This window comes from Lissotriton vulgaris, chromosome 12 (genome assembly GCF_964263255.1).
Source record: "Lissotriton vulgaris chromosome 12, aLisVul1.2, whole genome shotgun sequence".
NCBI lineage: Eukaryota > Metazoa > Chordata > Amphibia > Caudata > Salamandridae > Lissotriton > Lissotriton vulgaris.
The window spans coordinates 284,638,970-284,666,134 of record NC_141700.1 but is presented as its reverse complement, the minus strand read 5'-3'; the positions used below and the strand labels follow the sequence as shown (position 1 = coordinate 284,666,134).

The 27,165-nt window shown below is 45.8% G+C and overlaps 1 protein-coding gene across 2 annotated transcripts in view; it reads left to right on the top strand.

The window, feature by feature from the left end:
* The window catches only part of HACL2 (2-hydroxyacyl-CoA lyase 2), a 565,926-nt gene that overhangs the window by 102,049 nt on the left and 436,712 nt on the right, over positions 1 to 27,165 (top strand). The gene's annotated exons all lie outside the window — the stretch shown is intronic.

Genomic DNA, 27,165 nt, shown 5'->3' with positions numbered 1-27,165 from the left:
CAAAAAAATTAAAGAATATAGAGCCATGTATAAAATAGCCTTGAGCAGTAGGCATAAGGAGATTAAAATGGAGTACTGGGGAGGCTGGATCAGTCCTGTAGGAAGGATTGTGTGCCCTTCCGGAGGGTGATCAAGGATATGGCCACCCTGCGGTCTCGTGATAATTCAGTTATCACCACCATTTGTCCAGAGGGTTGGGTGAGCCATTTCAGTGCCCTTGACTGCTCTGACACGCCTCAGGATAGCGAGGAAGCCGAGGTGGTTTATGTGAGAAGATGGCCTTGTATATGCTATCCACTAATTAAAGGTGGCACCTTGCACCAGTCCAAATGACCCTTATGATGTATGAGGTTAAAGATCACCTTTAGAAAGCCATTCTAGTGGTAGCTGTGGAGAGCAGCCTTCAGGCTTAATCTTGAAGGAATGTAAAGCTGCTCTTTTACCAGAATATCACCTCCTATAATGACTAAATGGAAGGAGATCCACACAGTAGTTATATAAAAATATGTATTTATTAATATAACACTCTCTAGTACCCTCTACAGGAGGATGCTGATAAGCATATCTCTAATCTGTTGTATGCAGACAATGCCATCCTTTTAAGCCACACTAAAGTTGGATTACAACGTCTAATCAATTGAACATTCATGTATTCCAAGGAAAATGGGATGGTGATAAACGAAACAAAAACCAAGATCATGGTAGTCACCAAGAATAAAAACGTAAGACATAAAAGAAAATGGTACATGGAGAACACCCAACTGGAACAGGTTGCAGTATATAAGTATTTGGGTGTGCTTTTTGATGAGAAGGGTAACTACCAGCCACAAAAAAGGGATATACAACGGAAGACAAACGCATTGACTGCAGCGTTTAGAATCTTACAGAAGTCACTTAGCAACCTCACATATGGGCCACTTCTGAAGATTATAGGGGCAAGACTGCTACCAACCATCAGCTATAGCAGTGAAGCATTAATGGGAAAGGATACTGAAATAATAAATAGGGCCCTATCTAAAACATATAAGGCATTATTTCATCTCCCAACTAATGCCTCGCCAGCACAAATTAGACTGGAGTTTGGTTTAACCAACCAATACTATGCGAGAAAGGGACATTTTATTAAAACCTGGAATCGGATAAAAAATGATCATGATAACCAGATATCACAGCTATTATGGAAATAAATAAATAATAAGGTAAAGTCAACTGCATGGAATTATCTTAAGGAAGCGATAGAGGAGTTTGCGGTTATTACAATCTGGGAAAATACGATAAGCAATGCATCGTTCAAAAAAATAATCAATAGAACTACAAACCAACTATCCCTCGTAAATGACAAAGATAGCCTGACAAAAAGAAAACCTGCTTGGACAATATTAAATGGTTACAAAAAAAAGGAAATACAACAATACTTGGAAACACCCTGGTCAGAAAAAAATAAACAAGTTCTTCTTAAAGCGAGATTTGGAATTTTGCCTGGACTTTGTCATCTTCCCCCGTGGAAAAACATTGAAAGTGCACACTATGCAGACTCTGTAATAAGGGTGAGGAGAATATTGTTCACCTTTTATGTATTTGTCCTGAACTCCAAAACAAAAGAAGATCCTTACTCAAATTACCGTTTAATGCATGTGGAATAAGGACATGTAGGCATTCATTGACACGTTGTCTCCAATCGAATGATATAAGCCTGAACGCTACCTTTGTAAGGTTCCTATTAATAGCAAAAAGAAAACTAGGAGAGTAACTTTTAAAATGTAATTTTTTTCATGAAATCTAATGAAAGGCATGGTGTAACGGTTTTTATCAATTGGTTTTAATTACTCCAGCACATTTTATGAAATTGTAATATTGTAAGATTTTAAATAATCAAACAATAAAGAATTACTTACTTAGTACCCTCTACAGGAGGATAGAACACCAAGCACACAATATGAGATCAATAGAACAGTTGTAAGTAACACAATACACAGTGGGCTCCAGGGGGAGTCCGAACCATATACCAAAATAGTGGTATAATAACCATGACCTGGGTCAAGACAAGGTCTAGAGCAGTTAGGGACCCCACGTAGGACGGGTGCAGTGTGCTAACATGACCGCGGGCTCCGTACAATTCTATGGGGAAGTCGTGGTTACAATTTTAAAGTTAAAGGACCCTTTTAGGAGGACTTCAAGCAAACCCTTTGGAATTTAAGAGGTTGGAGAGCCATCCCACCCATGGATACCGTACTACCCGAGTTACCTATCCCAGAGGAGCCGGGTGCATAGGTCTGGAGTGGTGTCGGAAAACGCTGTTATTCCCAATGAGGGTTGTGAAGAAGTACTGCTGCCGTGAAGGTGATAAGAGTCCAGGGGAATCCAAGCCTGAAATCTTGAAGGAAGGAACCTGAAAGCAGAGGGGACAGAGTCTGGGTCACTTCAGAGTGACCAGGGGCTCAGTAGACGAATGCCCACCGATGTCGGATGCTTCAGGTGCGAAGAAGGGATGCTTGACTCTACAGCCACGAAGATCAGGAGATGACGATGACCAGGAGGCAGTTGTGAGCTGTCCCACGTAGGACATTGAGTGCTGAGGGGTCAGTGTCCGCCTGGATCACCACCAAGCCTTGGCAACAGCGACCCATGCAAGGAGGTCAAGCAGGTTGTGGTGTGGATCAGCAAGGTCCAGGGGACTTACTAAGCTATGGGGAGTCATGGCTTGTCTGGAGCAACCAGGAAAGCCCAACAGAAATCATGACAGCCCTCAGGAGGACCCACAGGCCGAATGACCAGGAGTCGCATGGGGACCTCGACCATGATTGCAAAGTACCAGCCCACAGAGCACTCAGTGCGTAGAGGCCGGAGTTCTTTGGTGCAAATCCTGCTTAGGGTCAGGACTACACAAAGTCCAATGCACAAGCTCGGGAATCGCCACCAAGCATATGCAACTGCAAATGGATGAGGTATTCAGGGATTCAGGTTATGCAGTCCCCACGAGGGATACGGGCCTCAAACTTGCTGAGATGGCAGATTGACCTCAGTGACCTTCAAAACCCCACCTCCTATGTTGCTGAAATCTTCGGAGTCCGTAGGACCTTGGAAGCAGCAGACCGGTCAGTTGCGTTGAGGTGCCTGCCAGTGCAGCGGAGTGACTCCTTCACTCCAAGGGAGTAAGGGCACAGATCAGGCTTTGGACCGGGAGGGAGACCAAGTCGGGCCCAGTCGAAGTCCAGCAAAGTCCAAAGTGTCCACATGGTCGAAGGTCAGTGGTTTCTTCTTATAGAATCTTGTCCTCGTAAAATCCCAAGTCTTACAGCCAGGTTAGCCCTTTTGTACCTACGGGAGAGGGTTGGACAGATTCGGGGGACCCTCCTAGGGGAGGGTCAGGACAGAGGGGTGGTTACACCCATGTCCTTTGTCCAGTTTCGCACCAGACCAGGAGCCAACGGCTCCCAGAACTGATTTAAGCTCGACTATGCACAGGGACACCAAATGTACCCCCAGTGCAGACTTTCAGGGACACCCTCTCGCTAATTATCCAGCATCCTCCCTTCAGGATTGATAAGGCCTGCTATATGGGTGACATACGTTTTAAGTGTAGTGACCTATAGATATAGTGAACATACATCTAAAGTAAGAGGTGCAAGCACCAGCTTACACAGGTTGCAGTAGCAGACCTGTAGTTTCATTTTGCATGGCCTCTTATGGGTGGCATAATACATGCTTCAGCCCATGGGAGGCCTCTGGGGTACCTATGACCTGGGTACATGTGTACCATATACTAGGGTCTGATAAGGGTATCCCAGTATCCAATTTGGAGTGTTTCAAAGTACAGGTGTAACAATTTAAGGGAGAAAGCAGAGAGACTGGGGCCCTGATTAGCAGGATCCCAGTCAGACTAGTCAAAAACCAGCAAAACATGGGGGTAACCATGCAGTCAGATCCTACGAAGGCTTTTGTGCCGAACCGCGGGTCGTGTTTGCATCGACCGCCAGCCTTTAAATTAATTGCCAAATTCCTGTCGCACTCTTTTTATATAAATGTATGGTACTGTCAATTGTTGTTTTTCAACTCAATAGTTGTGTTTGTACATTTGTGATTGCATTTATGTTACTATATATGTATTGTAAATATTAATGTGTTTTTTTTAAGTACGAAGTAACTTATGAAATACACTTACTAAAAATATCAAAATATAAAAAGAATGAAGAATACCTGAAATAAATAAATAAAAATATTTTTTTTAAATAAGGAAAACAACAATCTTTCTTTATTCATAAGTACATGTTCAACATTGTATGCATTTTGCATTATCCTGTTCACTGTTCACTAAAGACTTGGGCCTGATGCATTATTGAGAACTAAATAATATAGATCTTGTGATTAGCATTTCCTCTTACCTATTGTTGCATTTTTCCCTACAGCTAGCAAGATATATTGTTTATAGTAGGGGTCCCCTTCTTACCAAACCACCTATCTAGTCCCTTCAACAGTGTGGTCAGGTCCAAGCTGTGTGTCATACTCCTTGATCGGGGGTGGACCCAGGGCTCACTCAATTCTTACAAGCCTTACGCTTCTATCTATCAGCGTCTGTTAAGTACGGCCCAGCATATGAGTGCACCTTCAGCTTCCTGCTGGGGAAGGGCGTTTGCCAAGGGTGCGTATTGATCCCAGTCCTTTTCCTGTTGTATATCAACGGCCTTGAGGAGATGTTGTCCGCTTGTGCTGCGGACTTCCCGATGGTGGCAGGAAAAAAAGACTCTAAGTTACTTTATGCGGATGACACTGTTTTAATGGGGAGAACACACATTTGCCTTAACATCCTCTTTCAGGAATCTGTTGGTTTCGTGAGGTCCTTGGGCTTAACCACTAATCGCTCGAAAACGTACACTATGCTTTGTAGGTCCAAATCTATGAAATCAAGAACTGTTTATCTCCAGGGCCATCAGGTTGCCTCTACCCAATCTTATCTGGGGGTAGTCCTTGATGCCAAGAGAAATTGGGTTCCCTGTAAGAACAAAGCATCTCAAAGGTTTCCTAGTGCTGCTGACTTCATTTATAGCTTAGCCTCCCACATCAGCCGAAAGCCCATGACCCCCTTGCTATTGTTTTCAGAAGCAAATATCTCCCAATTCTCACCTATGTGGCTGGCATTCGGGGCTACTTTAACATCTCTGCCCTTCAAACTGAAGATAGCATAGTTTTGAGCCGCCGTCTAGTGGTACCCACAGCATGTGTCTCCAATATTGTCCATCAGGAGCTGGGTGTGGAGTTTTTGCCGAAGAGTTTCCCCAACTGGCCCCACTGGTAATTTGGTGCTCTATTTGGGCAAACTAACATGCGGGTCTTAATAGGAAGGTGATCCAGGATTGTCTTGCTTGTGACAGAGGCTTAGCCATCCTCTGGTTTAAATGCATCAAACAGAAAATGTCTGACCTAGGGAGACCTGAGCTTTTTTCCTCTCCTTCCTTAATATCGAAGGCAGACCTCACTTGGGTCAGCAAAGCGTTCCTTATTAGGAATGGACAATGTAGAGAGGAATCTGAAACTGCTAAAATCTCTGTCAGGAAATGTTTGAATTTGCATCCCACCCCCATTGTGGAACTGTATCGTTCTTGGATAAATACCACTTGGGACAGAGTCTTGTTAACTAGATTCAGGTTTGGTATTGTGAGGTGGCATTTAAGCTTTCTGTTTTGCTAATTTAATGTCCCCAACGTGTTAATCTGCCCCTGTGACAAGTCCTCTCCCCAGAGTTTGCGCTACTTTAATTTCTTCTGTAAATATTATGGGCCGTACTCTAAAAGGTTTTTAGTCCCATTAATTATAACTTGTGGCACGAGAAGATGTGCAGAGGCCCTGTCGTACCTGCAATCATTGATTTCCCCTACTTTCTGCAGTTTTGTCTGTCCATTTTTAAAATGTGCGCTTGCCAGAAGAAAGCAAATGTCTTTTTAACTGATAGTAACTGCATATTGCTGGTATCTTGCACATGTTTATCTTCAGAGTGTTTTATTACATATTTATTTATTCAGTGATTTCCTAAGTTCTGGATCTGTTTTAATGATTGTAGGAAGGTAGGATACTTCTGCATGGTTACCCCCACATTTTGCCTGGTGCTAAACTGCATTTGACTAGTCTGACTCGAATCCTGCTAATCAGGATCCCAGTCTATCTGCTTTCTCCCTAAATTGTCATGTTCAGAACTTGGGTACATCCCAGATTGGATCCTGGGGTACCCTTATAAGTCCCTAGTAAATGGTTCTAAGGTACCCAGGGCATAGGTACCCAGTGGTCTCCCATGGGCCGAAACATGTATTATGCTACCCATGAGAGACCATTCAAAATGGAACTACAGTCCTGCCATAGCAGTCTGTGTAAAGTGGTGCTAGCACCACTTACTAAAGATAGAGGTTTCCTATATCGAGGGTCACTGCACTTAAACCCTATGTTACCCCTATAGCAGGCCTTTGCAATCCTGAAGGCAGGGTACTTGCTTCTAAGTGAAAGGGTGCCCCTGCATGAGCAGGACACCCCTACAGCCTACGGAGTCCATTCTCCCAGGTTGTCAGTGAGGCAGCCATTTACGATATAGAGGGGCACTGCGTATTTAGGCGATGACCATCTCAAACGGCTGCAATGAATCCTATAATGTTTGGTATCATAAAAGGTGTGGGAGGTATGATTCCAAGCACTGGAAAAGGCCTCCATTAGGTTCTCCATGTTCGGGGGACTAGACTTCTTTACCCGGACAGCACAAAATGGTTGCTGACGCCCAGAGACACGATTCTGCCCTCCAGCTGCTGAGCCAAGCTCGAGCAGGGAAGGCAGAACAATAGGCATCCTTTCAAAGGGAGGAGTGATCACCTCCCAGACAGGATTTAGTGTATTGGGGAAGGGTGGGTGCACTTGCTAGCGCCACTCAGTCTGCATGAGGGGCACATTTGGTGTCTCCGTGCATAGTCCAGTTCAAACCAGTCCTCTGGCGCGAAACTGGACAAAGGACTTAAAGTAACCTCCCCTCTGTCGAGACCCTCCCTTGGGAGGGTCCCCTGAATCATTCCAACCCTTTCCCTATAGTACTTAAGGGCTTACCTGGGTGTAGGTCCCTAGTTCGTCGTGGGATAAGATTCAGATCAGCCACCACATCTTCTTATACCGTCTGGGCACTCTAGACTTTGGACTCAACTTCGTCTCCCTTCCAGTCTGCTGCATCGTCCCTTCCAAAGCCTGTGGGCATCAAAGACCCCTGAAGGAATCTCCCTTGGAGGGAAGGAGTCACTCCCCTGCATTTGCAGGCACCGCAACTAAGTCGACCGGTCCGCTGATCCTGAGCTCCTCCAGACTCCGGAAGGTTCTGCAACACAGTGGTGGTTTTTCACCGCTCCAGAGGCCTGCCATGCCCTCTCACCAAGTTGAGGCCAGTATCCCTTGTGGGGGTTGGAATAACCAAACCCTTGTGCACCACGTCAACTTGCTGTTGCAAATGCTTGTTGGCTTCCTTCCAAGAAGATCTTTGTGCTCAGAGTAGCCCCCACCTCAAGCATCTCCGGAGGGTAAACATTGTTTACACCGCATGCCATTACATCGCAGTCATTACAACGACTGCATTGTAACAACGCATGCCATTACAACTCAAGTCAAGGGGACTCCTTCCACTTTGTGCCTGCCCTTACCTGCCTTTGTTGGAGGCATTTGTGGTGGGGGCTTCTGTGCTGTTCCAGCCCCGTTGAAGTGCCACCAGTTCCGCCGCGAGTGCCGGCCGAGGACTTCAATACCCAGTGCGCCCGGGGTCGCGCATACCACACGTCAGAGCTAAGCCCCCGGAGGCACTTAAAAGAACGCGGTGCCTCCCGTGGCGCGGGACTCCTTCCACTTTGTGCCTGCCCTTACCTGCCTTTGTTGGGGGCATTTGTGTTGGGGGCTTCTGTGCTGCTCCAGCCCCGTTGAAGTGTCACCAGTTCCTCCGCGAGTGCCGGCCGAGGACTTCAATATCCAGTGCGCCCGGGGTCGCGCATACTACAAGTCCGAGCTAAGCGCCCGGAGGCGCTTAAAAGAACGCTGCGCCTCCTGATGCGCGGGACGCGCGTGGGCAAAGCCCGGGCCAAGGGCGGCCCGTCCCGCGCCCGTCGAAGCCCGGAGGAGGTTGGGCTGGGCCACCCCTCTTTCAACGAACACTGAACACTTTTACTTATATGGTTAGTGATTCTCAAGTGCCAGTATACTTGTTGCATTACTGCAAAATTGAAGTTGTTGCTTTTGGTTTTCTCTTTCCCCCACCATGAGCCAAGGCAGTCGTAAGGGGGTGGGTGGACAGAGTGTCGCAGGTACATTGGATGCAGTTCTGACGAGGGCTGCGTCTGTCCTAAATCATGAAATTATACTCGCAGAAAGGAGACTGTCCCTGGAACTCCGTTGCACTGCCTCCGAAGCACTTATAGTGGGCTCCCTGGTAAACACTAATTCAGCCACAGAGTCCACGCATCACCAGAGTACCATGTCACCTACAGCTTCACCAGTTGATTCCCCAACCCCTGTTAGTGTGCCCATTCTTTCCCCGTCACCCCCAGTCAAAATCCTCACCCGTAACCAACACTTATCACAGGCAAAGGGTAAGGGAAAGGCTGCTGCTCCCGCCCCTGCCTCAAAAAAATACTGACAAATGTTCCCTGATTAATAACAGACAAGGAGGAACACTGGGCATCATTAAGAAACAAGACACTGTTTTACCTAAATAATAAAACTGGGCTGGGTAGCCATTTATTTCGGGAGTTCAAAATGATTCGCAGGATCCCTTGGATTGGAAGGTCGCCTAAAGCATGTAGAGGTGACTGTGCTGAACTTTGGTTCTCCCCATATAGTGAAAACTATTCTCGACAGGGCAGGGTCTAGGCTGTTTAGTGAGTTAGATTTTAGCATCCTACCCCTGGGTTTCTTTTATAGGAAAAACCCAATTTTGCCGCCTGCAATGGGTGACTCTCAAGTTACTCGTGCCGGCCAGGGTCCTTACGAACATAATGTACCTACCCATAATACCTTTAATCTACTCTCAGGTTTGGAAAATATAGATTGACAAAGCAAACCCGTAGGGTCCGCTGCAACACCTTTACCAGTAGCTTCTGTGAGCCGGGGTCCTTTGGAAATGTTACATATCCAGAATGATCAACCTCATACAAATGACACCCGAGGCCAAGCCCAGAGTAGAAAAACCAGACCGGCCCATTTTATGTTTGGCACAAGATTGTGGTATGCCTCCTAATGTGTACTACATCCCACAAGTGGTGGATTTTGCCCTGCATAGGAGTAATCTAAGCCCCCATGAAGGTATCACTGATACGATGACACAATCTGTAGGTTTAAGGATTGGTTCCTGGAACATAGCGGGATTGGTAAACAAAACAGTTTCAAGTGAATGGTCCTCTTTCATTGAAGAGTTTGATATTTTGTCTTTCCAAGAGACCTGGCGGTAGATCAGGTATTTCGTCCTGGTTATATTATTTTCACAAAAATGCGGAACAGGAAGAACGGGGTCGCCCCAAAGGAAGTTTAACAACATGGGTCAGGCAAAGTTTAAACTGTAAGCTGGAAGAGATATATATTGATTCCCAGGATATCCTTATTATTAGGGTTAGTAAGTGTATATTTCCTGACTTTCTTTTAATCAATGTTTATTCTAGGGGCCTGCAAGGAGGGAAGGCCTCTAACACTATAGTGTTGCTTGATGATTTTTTAACCAACCACGGAGGTGGAAATCACATAATAGTGGCCGGTGATTTTAATTGTACTTTTGAACCCCTGGATTTTCATGACATGTTTTTAACTGTAGAGGAGGACGATAAGTGGTCAATCCCCCCACTTGACCTTGAGCCTCTAAAGAGGTGGTCCGGCGCAGCACTACAACTAAACGTTCTGTGCCTGAAACATGATATGAGAGCGGCCAACGGCCGTTCCATATCAGACAAAAAGGGGTTGCCCGCGTATGCTAGTCGCCTGCGTAATAGTCGCATAGACTATTTTCTCTTATCTAAGGAGCTCTGGATCTTTTTGATAGATATGAAGGTTCTTTCACGTCCAGAAAGTGACCACAATCCTTTGGTTCTTTATATGCAGGTGAGGTATCCTTTTTTTCTTATTTAAAAAACCTTTATTGACAAACATGGATATACAATAGCAAGCATGCAGCCACCCTGGGTCGGCTGTCAACATTTCCAAGGATCATAACGGATAAGTGAGTTACACTGCACTTTAGCTGACAACCCGAGGACCTGGCAGCATTTAAACAAACATGTCATAGCCATACATTGAATCACAGGAGAAATAAGGTCTTTTTTCTTTTATATTTTTTGAAAACCAACAAACCAAGAAACTAAAAGGGGAAATAACTGAGGAGGCTAGACACAAAGCTTATACACAAGTGATCCTTCTGGGGTGGGAGTACCGCATCCAAGGCTGTTACTCAATAACAAGTGAAGTTGAAAAGCTATAGGGAGAGCAGGCGGGAGGGGGAAAGGGGAAAGAGAGCAAGCCAGCAATATATGAACAAAAATCCAGACAAGAAGGAACATCACGCTAAGGGGAGTGCAACACCTCCGGCGGAGGCACAAAAGGGGGAGTACAAATCTCACCACGGTACTGGTTCCACTGATTCCACACCCTCCCCCACTTCTTGGGCCTGCCCCGAGCGACGTAGACTGTTTTTTCACGAAACATGCACCAATCTATGTTTCTGGACCAGGCCGACAGACTGGGTGCCCTTGACGATCCCCACAGTTGCGCTTGGCGACCATATTACCCAAGGTGGCCCACTGTGTCTGAGCCACGTTGTAGTCCTTGGGCTCCCACACATTCAGAAGACACCTTCGGGCCTCAGGCAAAAAACACCCGTCACTTCTTCCATAACACCATGCACACGATTCCAAAAAGACACCACCGCCGGACATTCCCACAAGATATGAAGAAAGGTACCCACCATTCCACACCCGCGCTTACACAAGCCACCCGAAGCATACCCCATACGCAACAATCGAGGGCCCGTCATATACACTCGGTGTAGGATTTTCAATTGCACCAGTCGCAGACGGGCCGGGATTGCCACCTCCTTCGGGGAGGATATCGCCGCCTGCCAATCCTCATCGTCAAGTTCCAGTCCATCGCTGGTCCAGGCCGTACAGAGCTGTAAAAGAAGGTCTGCTCGGTCATTTATCAGTTTTTTTATATACAAGGGAGATCGTACTGTCCGGGACATGGCCGTCGATCACTCTGTCCTCCAGGGGTGAGGACTCCGGAACAAGAGTGCCAGTCGGAAAGACCGAGGAAATGGCGTGTCGGACCTGCAGGTACCGAAAGTACTCTCGATTGCTAAGTTTATATTCAAGTTGCAACTCATCAAAAGTCTTTATCCTGTCTTTCCGCCAAAGATCCCCCACCTTACTAATACCAATGAGGTCCCATTTTTCAAAGCCCTTGGTAGTCCACAAATTGCCTAACCTCTCGGCAGCGTAGAGTGGATTCGCTCGAGTGATAATGTCCGACCAGCCCATAGCAGCATTAGCGTTGTACCAGACCCGCACCGCAACCTTGGTGCGCCCCGTTAACGCCGCATCTGACCGTTTAGTGTAAAGTGCCCTGTTGTAGTCCCCGCCCGGCAGCAGCCATTTGTCCATAGCAAAAGCTGGGTTAGAAGCTGGGCCATACATCGCATGATTGACTGAGCTTAATTGTGAGGCCCAGTAATAGCGTCTGATATCCTGCAATGCTATAACGCCATCATACCAAGGCAGCGTGAGCTTGGCCAAGGCAATCCGGGGACGTCCAGTCCACAGCTATTTTCTTTGGAGGCTCTCGATCCGTGGAAGTAGCTGGAAGGCACAAGATCCAGGGTGTTTTGAAGCGCATATAAAAATCTAGGAAGGGACATCATTTTAAAGAGAGCTGCTCTGCCCACCAGGGACAGCGGTAGTCTGCTCCAGGCTTTCACATCTGCCTTTAAGCGAAGAAGCAGGGGAAGCAAGTTGCACTGATACCTGACTGCAGGATCACGCGAGACATATATACCTAAATACTTGAACCCGGAAGGCGAAATTTGTATTGGGCAGTTGCGCAGTACGAGTGGTGTGTCGTCCGTGAGCGAGTAAACACAGGACTTACCCCAGTTGATGACAAGAACAGAGTTCCTCCCAAAGGAACTAAGGACGTCGAACAACACCCCCAGAGATTTCCGAGGGGAAGTGAGGTAAAGGAGAATGTCGTCCGCATAAAATGAGATGCGGTGTTCAAAACCGGGAGTCCACCTGATATCCCTCAGTGATGGCTCCCACCGCAACCAAGCAGCCAGGGGCTCCAAAGCCAAGGCAAAGAGCAGTGGAGACAGAGGGCACCCCTGTCCCGTACCCCTCCCTAGGACAAAGGGAGCCGATACTCTACCATTAACGACCACCTGGGCTAGGGGCTCTTCATACAGTAGCTGGATCCATCCAATGAATACCGGTCCGAAGCCGAACTTCGCCAAAGCTGCCCATAGGTACGGCCATTCCACTGTGTCAAATGCCATAGTGGCATCCAGAGAGACCAAAGTGGCCGGCTCACGTAGCGTCTCCGCCCTCGCCAGCACGCCGTGGAGACGGCGTAAATTCAACGCAGTGTTGCGGGTCGGAATAAAGCCAGACTGATCTGGGTGCACCAAGTCTCCAATCACTTTAATCAAATGATTAGCTAACATTTTTGCCAGAATCTTAGGCTCCACATTAAGAAGTGAAATGGGTCTATAGGAGGTACACAACTCACTGGGTTTTCCTTCTTTGTGTATCACCACGATAGACGCTAATCGCTGATCACGGGGAAGCAAACCCCTCTCCCTGGACTCCAAGAACATCGAGCGAAGATACGACACCATTTTGTTAGGACACAACTTGTACAGCTCGATGGGTATGCCGTTCGGGCCCGTGGCTTTTCCAGAGCGGATGGAGCGAATAGCGAGCGCTACTTCATCGGTGGAGAAGTCCGCCTCCATTAGCTCTCTGTCAGATTTGGACAAGCAAGGCAAAGCAATATACCTGAGCAAAAGATGTGAGTCCTCCTCCGGCCGGCCCGAGACTGGCGCATACACCGCTCGGAAGTGGCAAGCAAACTCCTCCACGATCTCCAACGGATCCGTCACACGTACACCATCCACTCGCTCAACCACCGGCACCACTCGATTCAGTCTCTCCTTCTTGTCCAGCCAAGCTATCAACTTCCCCGCCTTTTCGCCCACATCATACAAACGGCCCTGTTGCTCTCGACTCATGGCTTTCGCGGCATTCGTAACCAAGGCTTTATAGTCCGACTGCTTCAGTTGCAAAACATGTACCTTATCACGCGTGACCCCAGACTCAAGATCTGCCTCCAAAGCTACAATATCAGACTCCAGCTGCTCAACCTCTTCATTGTGGCGCTTCTTAGAACTGGCGATCAGCGATAGCGTCTGACTCCGTATAACAGTTTTAAAGGCTTCCCACAGGGACACAGACGAAGACACCGATCCCACATTTTCGACAAAGTAGTGATCAATGGCTTTAACCACCCCAGCCCTGGTCTCCGGAACACAGAGATGCCAGAGATTGATTGGGGCGACCCGGCCCCTTGCGTCCAGATGGAGGTCTATATGGATCCATAGCGGGGAGTGATCCGAGATGCCTCTAGGCAAATGCCGGACCTCTCTTACCGTTGTTGCCTGGGCTGCGGGCACAAGGATATAATTAAGTCTAGCCAAGCTCCCGTGGGCCCCGGAATGGAAAGTGTATTGAGCCTGCCCGGGGTGAAGCATCCGCCAACAATCAACCATACCAAACGTTTCCAAGAAACCACCCAGACAGGACTGCGACGGTGTGAGAGCCCTGGGAGGATGGCGATCCTCCAGGCCGCTTACCACCGAGTTGAAGTCCCCTCCAACCACCAGAATCCCTTTGGAAGCCTCAGCACCAGTTTCTCCAGGTCGACAAACGTGGTGGCCTGCAAACCCGGGGGAACATATATCGAGAGGATGGCGACCGCCCTCCCCTCCCACCTACCAACAATGGCCGCATATCTTCCCCTATCATCCAATATCGTATCATCAATCTCCAAGGGAAGGGAACTACAGACCATAACACCAGCCCCTCTGGAGCCCGAAGTGAATCCCGAGTGTGCAACCAACCGGTAGCCCCTCCCGTTCATAGCATGGAACGTGTTCCCCACCAAGTGCGTTTCTTGTAGTAATACAACATCGGGGAATGGCGTTTTAAATATTGAAGTACAATCCCCCATTTTATTTTGTCCCCCAAGCCGTTGACATTCCAACTCAAGACTCTATACCCCCTACCCCCCATCCCAGAAAAAGTGGCAGGGTCCCCCAAACCCCATGAAGGAAACACAGATCAAACTATGCAGCAATACGTAGCCTCGGAAACCATTCAAACAAAAAAAAGGACCCCCGCCCCCTCCCCCAAAAAGCCCCGAACGAACAATCCCCCACCCTGCACCCCTGCGATAAAACAAAAAACCACCCCAAGTTGCAGTGTGCCTGTCTCCCTACCCAAGGAAACTAATCTACAAGAAGAAAAGGAAACACCCCAGGAGGAGGAAAAGTCCCGAACTCCCCACCGCCCCAGGGTTTGTCTGTAAGAGTGTCATTGACCCAAAAAAGGATAACAATCCACCGCAACACGGTACGATGGTGACACACGCTGGTGTCCCTACTCCTCCTGGGCCCGTTGGCTTCCTTCTGCGCCTCTGGAGTGTTCCGCATTGTCCCGTTGCGTCGATAGTGTGTCCAACCAGTCACTGACCACCTCTGGCATATCAAAAAACAACGCCCGCTCATTATGTTCGATGCGCAATCGGGCGGGGAAGAGCATAGCATACTTCATGCCCAGGTCTTTCAGTCTACGCTTCACCCCAGTAAATCCCAGTCTCTGTTTCTGCACCGATTGAGTAAAGTCGGGGTAGAAGCTGATTGACGCATTCTCAAATTTGGTGGGGCCGCTAGCCCTCGAGGCCTGTAAAATGGCGTCTCTGTCCCTGTAGTTGAAGATTCTCGCAATGATGGGTCGCGGCGTAGCCCCCTGTTTGCGTCTTCTGCCCGGAACTCTATGGGCACGCTCCACCGCAAAAAAGTTACTTAGGCCCTTAGGGGCGAGGTGATTGAGGATCAGATCTTCAACGAGCAGGTCTGTCGATTGATCGGCTGAGGACTCCGGAACTCCGACGATGCGGACATTATTGTGCCTAGCGCGACTTTCGAAATCCTCAAGCCGGCAGGCAAATTGGTCGCTCGAGGTCCGAAGGGTCCGGATCTCGGTCTGGAGATCGGAGACGTGGGTGGTGAGGCTGGCAGTTTTGATATCCAGCGACTTGACTCTCTCGTTAGTCTTGGCCAAATCCGCCCTAATCAAGCCTACATCCACAGCCACAGTGTCGATCTTGGCCGCCAAAGTTTCATATTGTTGGCCCATCAATGACTTCATACTCGCAATGGCGCCCATCACGTCTCGAAGAGTCAGCTCCTCCAGCTCAGGGGGGCCACCACCAAGGTCTTCAGGGGTTTTGCCAGTCCCGCTAGGCGAGCCCTTGTTGCGCGCAAATCGGTCCATAATGGTGGTCTGAGTAATGCCACCACGAGTCGTGTTCTTGAGTGACCGCTTGTCGCTGTCAGACTTGCCCGCCATGGTGGTCTGCGCGCCCCTTGGGGTCTTTTGGGACCTGGTGAAAATGGCTCCCCACGGGGAAAAACAGCGAGAAATCGAAGTGCAGGGCGCCGGTGAAAAGCAGTCAAGCGAGTGCGCATACAGGCCAGCTTGATCAAGAGGCAGCCGTCTCCCAGCCTTCTTAGACAGGAAAAGCGAAACCGAAAGTAGACCCCGGGTAGTCGTCCCCTTCCATACGCTGTTGTTGTTCAACTACTTTCGGGGTGCTTCGGATGCCCAAGTCCCGGGATGACTCACGGTGTAGGCCTTCAGGCTTCAGGAAGGAGTATTTCGGGTGTCCGGCATCCGATTCAAATTTTGAAAAAGGCCATTCAGATCAGGAGAGTCTCAGCTACAAGAACCCGTCGTCAGAAACAGGATTTGTGCCAGGATAGACGGTGGAGGCAGCGAGGGTTTCGGGAGCTCACAGCTCACGCGACCATCTTGGATGCGCGCTAAGCTCCTCCCCAGGTGAGAAATCCTAATATTGGTGTAGTTTTGGAACCACAGGTAGATTCTTTAGAAGTATTTTCATCAAACGACACTCGCCGGCTTAAATGGTCCAATGTGTCAAGTAAGGTTGACCAACTGAATCAGATGAGTATTATGTTAGCTGAAGCTATAGCTACACTTCAGGATGACAAAATGCATGGTTCCCTCTCACCTACTGCTGTACAGGTCCATGATAACCTTTTTAATAGTCTTAAAAGTTTTTTTATTGCTAGATCCAAACAAGTGTGTACTCCTTATTGCCCAGAAGACTGCTGTTTGGTACAACTCTGCTTGTCGTACTGCTTACAAATTGTTTGCTGCTGCCATAAAAAGCAAGGATGGTGCTATGATACGAGTGAAAAGGTTGGCCTATAAGGTCGTTCAATCTCAGGCCAAGAGGGACTGGGATGAAGACCACTGGAGGGATCAGCTAAAGTCTTGTATGGGCAGATACATGACTGCGTTCTGGCACTTAGTGAAGTGGGGGAACGGGGACCAGAGTAACATTCCAACTAATCGTGTGCCACCCGATCAATGGGTTCTCCACTTTAAGGGCCAGTTTGCAAGTGGTCCAATAGATCAAGAGATCGTTGTGATGCCATCCTCTGTTCCTACAATATACTTTACCAAAAAGGAAGTAGAAAATGCCCTCCTCCTGGTTCCGAGAGGTAGAGCCCCGGGGCTCGACTGTATCCCCGCTGATTTATTCCTTCAAGATGTTGATTCTTGGGCATTGTACATACAATTGCTATTAAATGCCATTGCTAAAGGAGCATCTCTGCCTAGCACTTGGGCAGGAGCGGTAATCTTACCTGTTTTTAAAAAAGGAGACCAATCAAACCCTGGCAATTACAGGCCCATAAGCCTGATTGACTGTATCCAAAAAGTTATTGCCAGGGTGGTGTTAGGTAGAATCGAGGAATGGTTGGAGGATTGAAATATCCTCTCTAACCTACAAGCAGGATTTCGGCTATCAATCAGCACCGTGGATCAGGTTTTAAAATTTATTTGAATATATTGGCGAACTGTTACCCTGGGGAAAGGGACTATTTATGCTGCCTTTGTTGATTTGAAAAAACCAAAACAATGTTGGCCCTCAAGGTAATTTTTTCTCACTATTTATGAGAATGCAAACAAGGGAAAACCTATTGTTTGTATGGGTTATTTTATTTTAACCCTTTTATCAATTTTTAAATCATTTTGAAAAACATTTTCAGGTTGAGAAAAAACACTAGTTACAGACATTTACACTATTTACAGCTATCATACATGCGACTCTCATACACCAATCAATAACAAACATATATACAGATGAATCCACAATTATATACAAGCTTCTTTAACAAGAGAAAACAACAATTTTATCATCACAAATAATCAATCTTTGTGAAACTTCAAATCATTAGAATGCCCAACCAGGGTCAAACAACAGGAAAAGGCAACAATAAATTGAATTAGAACTCTTCAATCAGTTAAGGTTGACAAATAACTGATAGCTTTGCTAGATCAAAGATGCCTATTTGCCGTTATGCCGACGCGTTTCGAATCTGGAAACAATCTCAGATTCTCTTCAGGGCTCTGTCAATTTGGCATTCTACAAAAAGAAAGGAAGCTTGTTTTAGCCACCATTTAAAAATTAGGGTCCCCCCAACAGGGCAAAAAGTCGCAGGGTTTTACCTTATCGTATGGATAACGCGGTCCCGCGGTCCAATTAATCAAATGGGATAGGGCTTTTGGTTATGCAGAAGTTCTGTTAAAAGAATATGTGAATGGGAATTAATTACCAGGCCATTCAAAGACGCACAGTTCAAGTGGTTTCACAACTAAAAAGCACACAAGTCATACCTTAGGTTGTGAAAAAACGGGGGCACTACTGTTTCCTTCGTAATCTGAATTCTCCGCTGTCAAATCAGTCGCGCTGCCGCCTGAAATGCAACAGACATGGGCTGAACTTACTGAAAGCTGTTTGGCTATAAAGACTGTTTGCAGAGTTGCAAATGACTGCAATGTGACATACCTGGGGGTCTTAGTCAGGGGCAGAAGATGGGTATTGTTGTGCCGGTCCCGAGGAACCTTTGCTGTCGGGCGGGGAACAGGCTGGAATTGCCTCCGCGGCGTGTCACAGGGCGTGCTTCAATCGCGCTAGTGTCTAAAGTAAGTATCTTAAATTATTAAGCGCAAAAACGCAGTTTATCTTTGCTTAAGTCAAAGGACACGCTTGCACCCACCTCACTTTCCAACCATGGACCAGGAAATGCGAACTCATAGGTGGAAAACCACCATGTGAGGTTCCTACATCATAGCAAATCCGCCGCTCGGCATTGTGGGCATTGTAGTTTATCAGGTATGCAAATTGAAATTACAGGCGAGAAATCTCTGATAAAGAGTTGAGCCCCGTTTGGGTACTGTTAAACTTGAGTATCAGATACGCTTCTTTCTTTAATAGCATTTGGTCACTATTTGTACTCGAATTGGTTTGATTCAGATTAAACAGCACAGTGATGATAAAATTGTTGTTTTCTCTTGTTAAAGAAGCTTGTATATAATTGTGGATTCATCTGTATATATGTTTGTTATTGATTGGTGTATGAGAGTCGCATGTATGATAGCTGTAAATAGTGTAAATGTCTGTAACTAGTGTTTTTTCTCAACCTGAAAATGTTTTTCAAAATGATTTAAAAATTGATAAAAGGGTTTAAATAAAATAACCCATACAAACAATAGGTTTTCCCTTGTTTGCATTCTCATAAATAGTGAGAAAAAATTACCTTGAGGGCCAACATTGTTTTGGTTTTGTCAATAGTATAAGGTCCAGTTGACCCTCTGTCCCAGGACCAAACTCCGTTTTTTTGCAAATTTGTTGATTTGAAGTCAGCGTTCAACTTTGTTCCGCGTCCCAAGTTGTGGTCTACACTTCTGAAACTGGGCTTGCTGCTCGAGCTTTTGGCTCTTGTGGTCAAACTAAATACTGGTAACTATGCCCAGGTTAGTTGGGCCCCGGCAGGTCGGACTATTGGAAAATTCCCGGTGGAGAAGGGGGTGAGACAGGGATGTGTCCTTACACCCACCCTCTTTTCTATATATATAAATGGGGTAGTAAATTATTTTAAAGATTACCCCACAGATGCTCCCTGTTTAGCTGGAAACAAGAAGCCTCTATTAATGTTCGCCGATGACACTCTTATACTATCGAAAACCAGGCAGGGTCTTCAACGTGCCCTCATAAGATTTGAAGAGTTTTGTGCAGACCATGACCTTATTGTAAACGTTGATAAAACCAAGTACATGGTTCTGCACAACTCGAAAAAAGTCATCTGTGAAGTTAGGATGAGGGAAGGGTCTCTGGAACAAACTGAGACATTCTCATATCTGGGGGTATTAATTGACAGCAAACTGAGTTGAAAGGCACAATTAGATTGTCTCTCCGCTAAACATGCCCAACTTTTAGGAGTTCTTCTAAGGGAACATAAACAATCATACACCAAACCAATAGCCCCAGTGCTTCAGATATATAATGTCATAATTGGCGCTTCAATTTTATATGGGGTGGAGTGTTGGGGACACGCCAATTTGGACAATCTAGTGTTGGGTCAGAACAAATTCCTGAGGTCCCTTATTGGTCTCCCCAATCCACCCCAATAGTTCCTCTTCTACTGGACCTGGGCTGTCAATCAATCAGGGATGTAGCCAGATATAGGCTTTTAGCCTATTGGAGGCAGCTTTGGGTCACCCCTGAACTTGCCCATTATGCCCAGGCCGTTTTAGAGGTGAGGGATCTTGATATCAATCATAAAATTGTATGGTTTAGTGCCCTTAAAATCCTACTACGTGAGTTAGGGTTGGAACACTTGTGGGCTACTCCTATGGGAAGTGTTTTCCCTAGTAAATCTGAGTTGAAGGTAGCCTATTGGAATCAGGTTAACACGAAGCGGTTTGCATCTTGCCTAAATGGCTCTCTGACAAAGGTTTTTATTGAATCAAAACATGAATTTAAATTGGAGGGCTACTGGGACCTTATTACGTCTACCCGAGACAGGAAACTCTTCCACCAGTTCAGGGTAGGTTCTCTGCCCCTACACTCTTTCACCTCTAAATGGTGTATCACAAAGTCTAGTGTTTGTCCCTTTTGCCCCAATGTAAGTGAAACTATAGCTCATGTTTTCTTTGTCTGTGACGCATACACTACACCTAGACGTAAATGGGTTAAACCTATATGTGATAACATGGGCACTAGATCTAGCCGTGAGGCCTTCAGAAATTTAAAAACTTTTGTTGAAGGCCCAATAGTGGTTGCAACTACTAAGTTTTTGGGTTTGGGTGTGGATGATTAGATGGAACTATGCGAGATCTATGTAACCTCTTATGTTATTGATTTCTTCTCTCTCTGTAAATTCATATTGTCTACGATTTTTCTGATATGTGGCTTCTTTTGCCCATATTTTAAAAAAAGAAGCCAATATCTAATTGTAAGCTTTTAAATCATGGTCCTGTTTTTTAAAGTTTTTTTAACTTTTTATCTATTTAATGATTCACTTGTTGTTTCCAGGTTGTTATTCGTACATTACGTTTTTTGTTATACATTACATGTGCTTATTGTCACTTGTCCATTTTGTATATGTTGTTTTAACTTTTGTGGTTTTTTTAACAAACCGAAATAAAGTTTATAAACTGAAACTGAACTGAAACAACTCGAGTAGGAACAACGACTTGCTCTAGAGGTCAGAAGGTGATGGATTTAAAATCCAACACCTCCCTACTGTTGCACAGACTTGAATTGGAATAGTACATTATACTGTTCCAACATCCTGTGCCCCCCCTAGACTTGTGTTGTGACGGCATGCCTTGTTACAACGCAGTCGTTGTAATGAATGCGTTAAAAAAGCATGCAATGTAACGTGGCATATTCTTCCAGAGACCAGAATCATCAGCCACACCGCATTGTTGTGCATCATGGCCTGCATCTTTTGGTGAGTTGTTTGAGGTCCTCTCGTGACTCCAGTGCCTCCAGCCTGTGGGTCCATTTGAGGGTCACACATATTTCTTTTGGGCTCCCCTGATTGCTCTGGGCCTGTCCTGGCTCCCCTGCTTTTGGTAAGTCCCCTGGACCTTGCTGGTCCTGACGTTACTCCTTCTTCAGTTCCTGCATTATTTGCTTTTGCCAAGGCTTGTTGGTGCTCCTGCGGAACACCGACCCCATAGCACTCGACATCCTTCGTGGGACAGCTCATGCATGGCTCCTGGTCCTCCTCAGCGTCGCCTGGTCCTCACAGCTGCAGAGTCAAGGTCAGCATCATCCATCCTGCAACACCCAACATCGTAGGGCATTCATCTTCCAAGTTTCCTAGTCACTCCTGAGTGACATAGACTCTGTCCCCTCTGCTTGCAGAGACCTCTCTTCAAGAATTCACCTTTGGATTCCACCGAACACTTTCTCCATCTTCAACAGTGTCACTTTCCTGAAGTCCTCCAATGGGTTAGACAGCAGTTTCAGACACCACTTCACACGTATGCACCCGGCTTCCTTGGTGTAGGTAACGTGGGCGCTAGGGTATCCACCGGTGAGATGGCTACCCAACCTTCTGTCTTCCACATGGTTTATTCAGGGTCCACTGGGAAGGGTCCTTAATCATTAAAATCCAACTGTGAATTACCTGTAGAGTTGTATGGAGCACGCGACCGTGTTCCCACACTGCACATGCACTCCCTGGGTTCCCTAGCACGTCTTCGTCCTCTCAACTTTGTCTTGACTTGAGTCGTTGTTCTTATACTATTTTCTCAGTAAATGGTTTGGTCCCCCTCCGGGGGTCACTGTGTATAATGTGCTATTTACTGTGTTTCTTTGCTAAAGTATTGTTTGCATTGTGTAGATATCCGGGTAGGAGATATTTCTATGTGTTAGAGAGTACTATATAATGAATACATATTTTTATAAATACCTTGTGTGGTTCTTTTTCACATAATCTATAATATAAGATTGCATTCTGGTAAAACAAGCTACTTTACACTCCTTCTGGACTAAGCCTGAAGGCTGCTCTCCACAGCTATCACTTAGAGAGCTTCTAAGGTTATCTAAGATATCTTAAATCACCATAAGCGTTGTCTGGACTGGTGCAAGGTGCCCACTTACATTAGTGTTCAATAACAAAACAAGGGCCACAACTGAGAGCTTCCCTTGGACCAACGTACAGTTTATGTGAAACAAGGTTGGTTTGAATCAAACAAAAACAACCAGTAGAACGTATCATAACATGTTAGTTTAATTTTTCAAATTTATCATATATTTGAAGCACTGTGTTTTAGTGCATGGAAAAACATACGATTCAATATACAATATAAACAAAAATGACATGAAAAATAAGCATGAAAGGAAAATTTAGCACACTTCACATACACTTGGCCGATCAATCATACAACGCATTCATACAAATAGAAAAAAGAGCAAAACGGCAATGAGTCCACGTATCTGTCGTAAATGCATGGGCAAAGTCCTTTTTGTAATTTTAAAATTATTTACAATTTTTGAACATTTCAGAAAAAATTGTATCCGATCTTTAGTTGATGGTGAAGAAGTCTTTTAATGCACTATAGGTATCAGCCAGATACGGGACAGAGGTGGTTGACGCGTTTCGAACCCTGACGAGTAAAAGGGTTCTCCTCAGGACCAAAGTGGTTCTTATGCCCAATGAGTACGCAATTCAATGTGTTTCCAGGTGTACAGATCAACGTATTTCCAACGGTAGAGTGCACCCAGGGGCTGCTATGGCGCTCGATTCTAGCTCGTTAGATGATTCGGCATTTTTCTTTTAGTACATCGAGTCGTTCCACCGCGTTGTCGGAAAGGCAGATGTCCTAACTCCGGCGTACGAGGAAAAATCACCGTAGCTCGTGAGCTTCCACAGCGAGACAACTTGTTTTTAACAATTAATTGCTGTTTTTAATTCTTATTGTGTGTGTTTATTATATGTGCACCATTGAACCAATGGTAGGGTGCTGACACTGTCTTTTTAACATTGTATATTGTGGCACAGTAATTGATACTTAACATTGTATATTTTTATAATAAATTGCTTTCTAATTTTACCAGAATTGTTTTCATATTTTGTATACAATCTATCAGAGTGGGTATATTTGTAAGGATCTCTTGAGCTATGGTGGCATACAGTGGATAGTATGATCCCCTTTCTTTAATTATAAATAGGGACTGTTCTGATTTCTTGCAGAAATGAGTTAGCAAGCGGATGAGGATATGATAAATGAAAGTGATGACAGACACATAGGAGGATGGTGTGGAGGAAGAGCATGTTGGTTGCCTCTACAGTGCTGAGGGTGCCTATAAAGTGCTATGGGCAAGTGGTGCTCTCCTTGTGGTGCCCACTGCAAACTAACAGTCTCTTGGTACAAGAGTAAATGTATACTTTTTTTTCCCCTACTCAGATGAAATTATCTCATATACTTAAGGTGAAGAAAGGATGAGTTGAGAGTGGTCATCTGTGTGTGTCCAGCAGATAGCTAATCAACTCAGCTACCCAAGGGCAGCATATATAGGACAAATGGCCCTAGATGGAAACAGATTTCCCTCACCGTCGACGCCCCTGAAAAGACAGCCAGTCACCCATCGAAGTGTCGAGCTTGTGGCAGACACTTTTGTGACCCCTAAGACAATTCAAGGCCAGCGGCTAGTCACAAGGCTTATCAGTTTCTTGAGTTTATAATCAGTGTTGCAGTTGCAGCATTTCATTTACCAACCGGATGCATCCTGGAAGTTGTAGCTCTGTCTTACAGGAACTGGCCCTCTTTTAAAGGAGCGCCCCGGACTTGGATGTGGACAAAGGAGGGACGAAGTGGAAGGATTAACCACTAGCAACCAAACCTTTTTGAAGGACAATCAAACTCTCAAATTAAAAACGATGGGCGGGCTGCAAGCCCCCAAAGTCTATACATAGGTAGGAAATTCGATTGCAGGGGCATCCAAGACTCACTTAGGGAGCCCAAGGGCGAATCAGCTGGTAATATAGTACTGGGATTTAATGTTAGAGCCTGAGTTTATCTTTAAAATGCAATATTTTTGGGAAACAGAAGTGCTCTGTGTTTGTCATTGCTAGGATTCAAACGATCAGTGGAACCAATGTCAGTCTAGTGGGGGGGGCGCGTTCTGTTGATTTAGAGCTGCTCATATCGCAGCACAACGGTCCTAGTAGCTTAAAATAAAAGTAGTAGGCGGAGACCATTCGGCACTCAACCTTTTCTTTTCATCTATTTTTATTGGTTTCTTCAACCAGTAACTCTTAACCAGGGTGAGAATCTCCGAATTGAACAAAATGTTATCCTGTTTTTGGGACCTTTAAGTGATGTAGAACGTCTGTTTAGTGAAATAGAAAAAGCTTCACCCCTCTACCGTGTATCTCCCACTGAAGGCACAACAGTCAGAGGAATCAGAGTGTATCAAAATCGGCACTTGTACCATAGGTGATATAAGAAGCACAAATCCATGCGCTTTCTTTTAAAGCAGAATACAACCTAGCTTTTGCCAGCTTTTTAAGACTTGGCTGTGATAAACTCTTAGTATTTCCCTGAATAAATGCTTTGTTTGGGGCTTTTTTGCTTTCTCGCACCAACAGAATTCTTTTTGGATTCCTCTGATTCGGGTCCCTCGGTTGAAATTGGGGAAAGGAACTTCTTTTTTCAGTGTGTTTTTTTTTAAAGAGATCTGTACGATTTTTTTCAAGACCTTTATCTAACATATGGACCGCCATAGTTTCACTACATTTGTATCTGTCTCTTAAAATAATGTAATTTTGGCTATTTTTGTATTGTCAGCAGTCAGCAATTCTCCCCAAAGCTTCATTTTCCTCTGGCATACCTCCCCCAGATTCTCTTATCTAACCATAATGTATGCCGTGCGTTCTACATGACTAAAATAACTCAGAGAGCCTTACTATTTTTCTTTCGGTTTTTCTGTCTCACACATGATAAAGAGAGTGTTGGGTGCTTTACAGTAGGAATTCTTGTTGCACTATGCAACTTTACAATTTCAAATGTTGAGAGAACTTCGAGAGACAAAAAAGCGGGCATTCATCAAGAAGCAGTTGTGATACAACAGGGTTAGGGTTCAGGATAAAGACGCTCGTTCATAGAGCGAGATGATCAAAGCAGGTGTAGGTGTGTTTTGTCAGTATAAGAATTTCCTTGGCTCGTCAGTAGAGCCTGTGAGCGGTAATGAAGATGTTGTAGAACTAAGTGTAAAATCAAAAGTGTGTAATGAGCGCACTACCAAGTTGTAAGCGTGGTTGTATAGCTGTGTGGTGCACAGTGGTCGAAGTGGGGAATAAAAAGTAGGGGAACTGTGGGTGGAGAATCAGGGGGCGGGAATAACCGAAGATTGGATCAGTGGGCGGGGTCAGGGGTGTGGCTATGAATCGCAAAACATACCAATTTTTAGTACGTTTAGCCTTTTTTACTGACCAGTTACAGCTTATAACGTTATTTTACCCCTCCTCTGGTGGTGACGGAACCACTCCGTCATCAGCCGCGGTCGCGCTGTGCTGATGACAGAGCGGTTCCGTCCCGGCCCGCTCGGAATGCCTGTACGGCGCGGATTCCGCGCCTGCGCTGAACGTTCTATTGAGCGGGCATTCACTGCCCCTATCCGTTCACTGCCCTATCCATTCACTGCCCCTATCCATTCACTGCCCTATCCATTTACTGCCCCTATCCATTCACTGCCCCTATCCATTCACTGCCCCTATCCATTCACTGCCCCTATCCATTCACTGCTGCCCCTATCCATTCACTGCTGCCCCTATCCATTCACTGCCCCTATCCATAGTAAGGACTTCAGCGTCAGTGCCTGGGGGACATACCCCATTCGAATGGGGATGCACCCAGATTGTAAAACTAAGTGTACCTGAGTCCATCGTGATGTGGATATCTGTTTCTGAAGTAGGTGGTTTTCGAAGGTTTAGTCCCGTCAAGATTTCGGGACACAGCTACAAAGGATTGATTGAGGAAAGCGGCTTTTCCTCTGTGGATGCAGAAAATGTGCATTAGTAATATGGATTGTGTAGATTCTGTGAATCACCACTCTATGGTATACTGCCCACTGAAAGGAACGCGCTACGACGGTGAGTTGGGTTCCCAGGGAGGGGAACCGCACCCAGCGAGGTGGTGCGAGATCTGATCCACCCACTGGCATCTTAGTCACATGCAACATATACCTATAAAACCTTTAAAGGAGATGAGAGGGCACGAGTTAACTGATGGAGCACAAAGAGGTGGGAGTAGAGGAGTGGTGGTTATGTAGAATCAGGAATGTCAGCTGTTGGCTAGGAGGGCCTGCTGTTGGTGCTTACTATTCGGCGCTTCATTCTGGGTCTGTTTTAATGATGGATGTACGTTCTTTGCAGCTCACAACCAGTAGATTCATCATTGAAAAATCGGCTCGCAAAGGGCCAGATTCTGAGAATCTGGCCCTTTGCGAGCGCAATTTTTGCATTTGGGATTCATCATCCCAAATGCAAAAATCGGTAATTGCGAATTCGCTAAATTGCGAGGAATTACATTTAAGGAATCTCTATTTGAGATTCCTTAAATGCAATTCATTAACCATTTTTAAATTGCGAAATTGCAATTTCGGGCCGCTATTTCCGCGAGGTCAAACCTCGTGGTAAATAGTGAAAACTTAGAAAAATGCTTTTAAATGCATTTTTCTAAGTTGCATGTTGCGCAACACCAATGTAGATGACATTTCAGGGGTGCTACAGGGTGTCTTTTGGACACCCCTAGCACCCTTGAAATCGCATCCTTATTTGCGATTAGCAAATTGCTAATCGCAAATAAGGAATGTGTAGGAATCGCAATTTATTTAGCGATTCCTACATGAATCCCGTTTTGCAAGTCCTTAATAGCGATTCCTTAATAATCGCTATTAAGGACTCGCAAAACGGGACTTTGATAAATCTAGGGAGAAGAAATCAAAACAAATTTCCTGCAC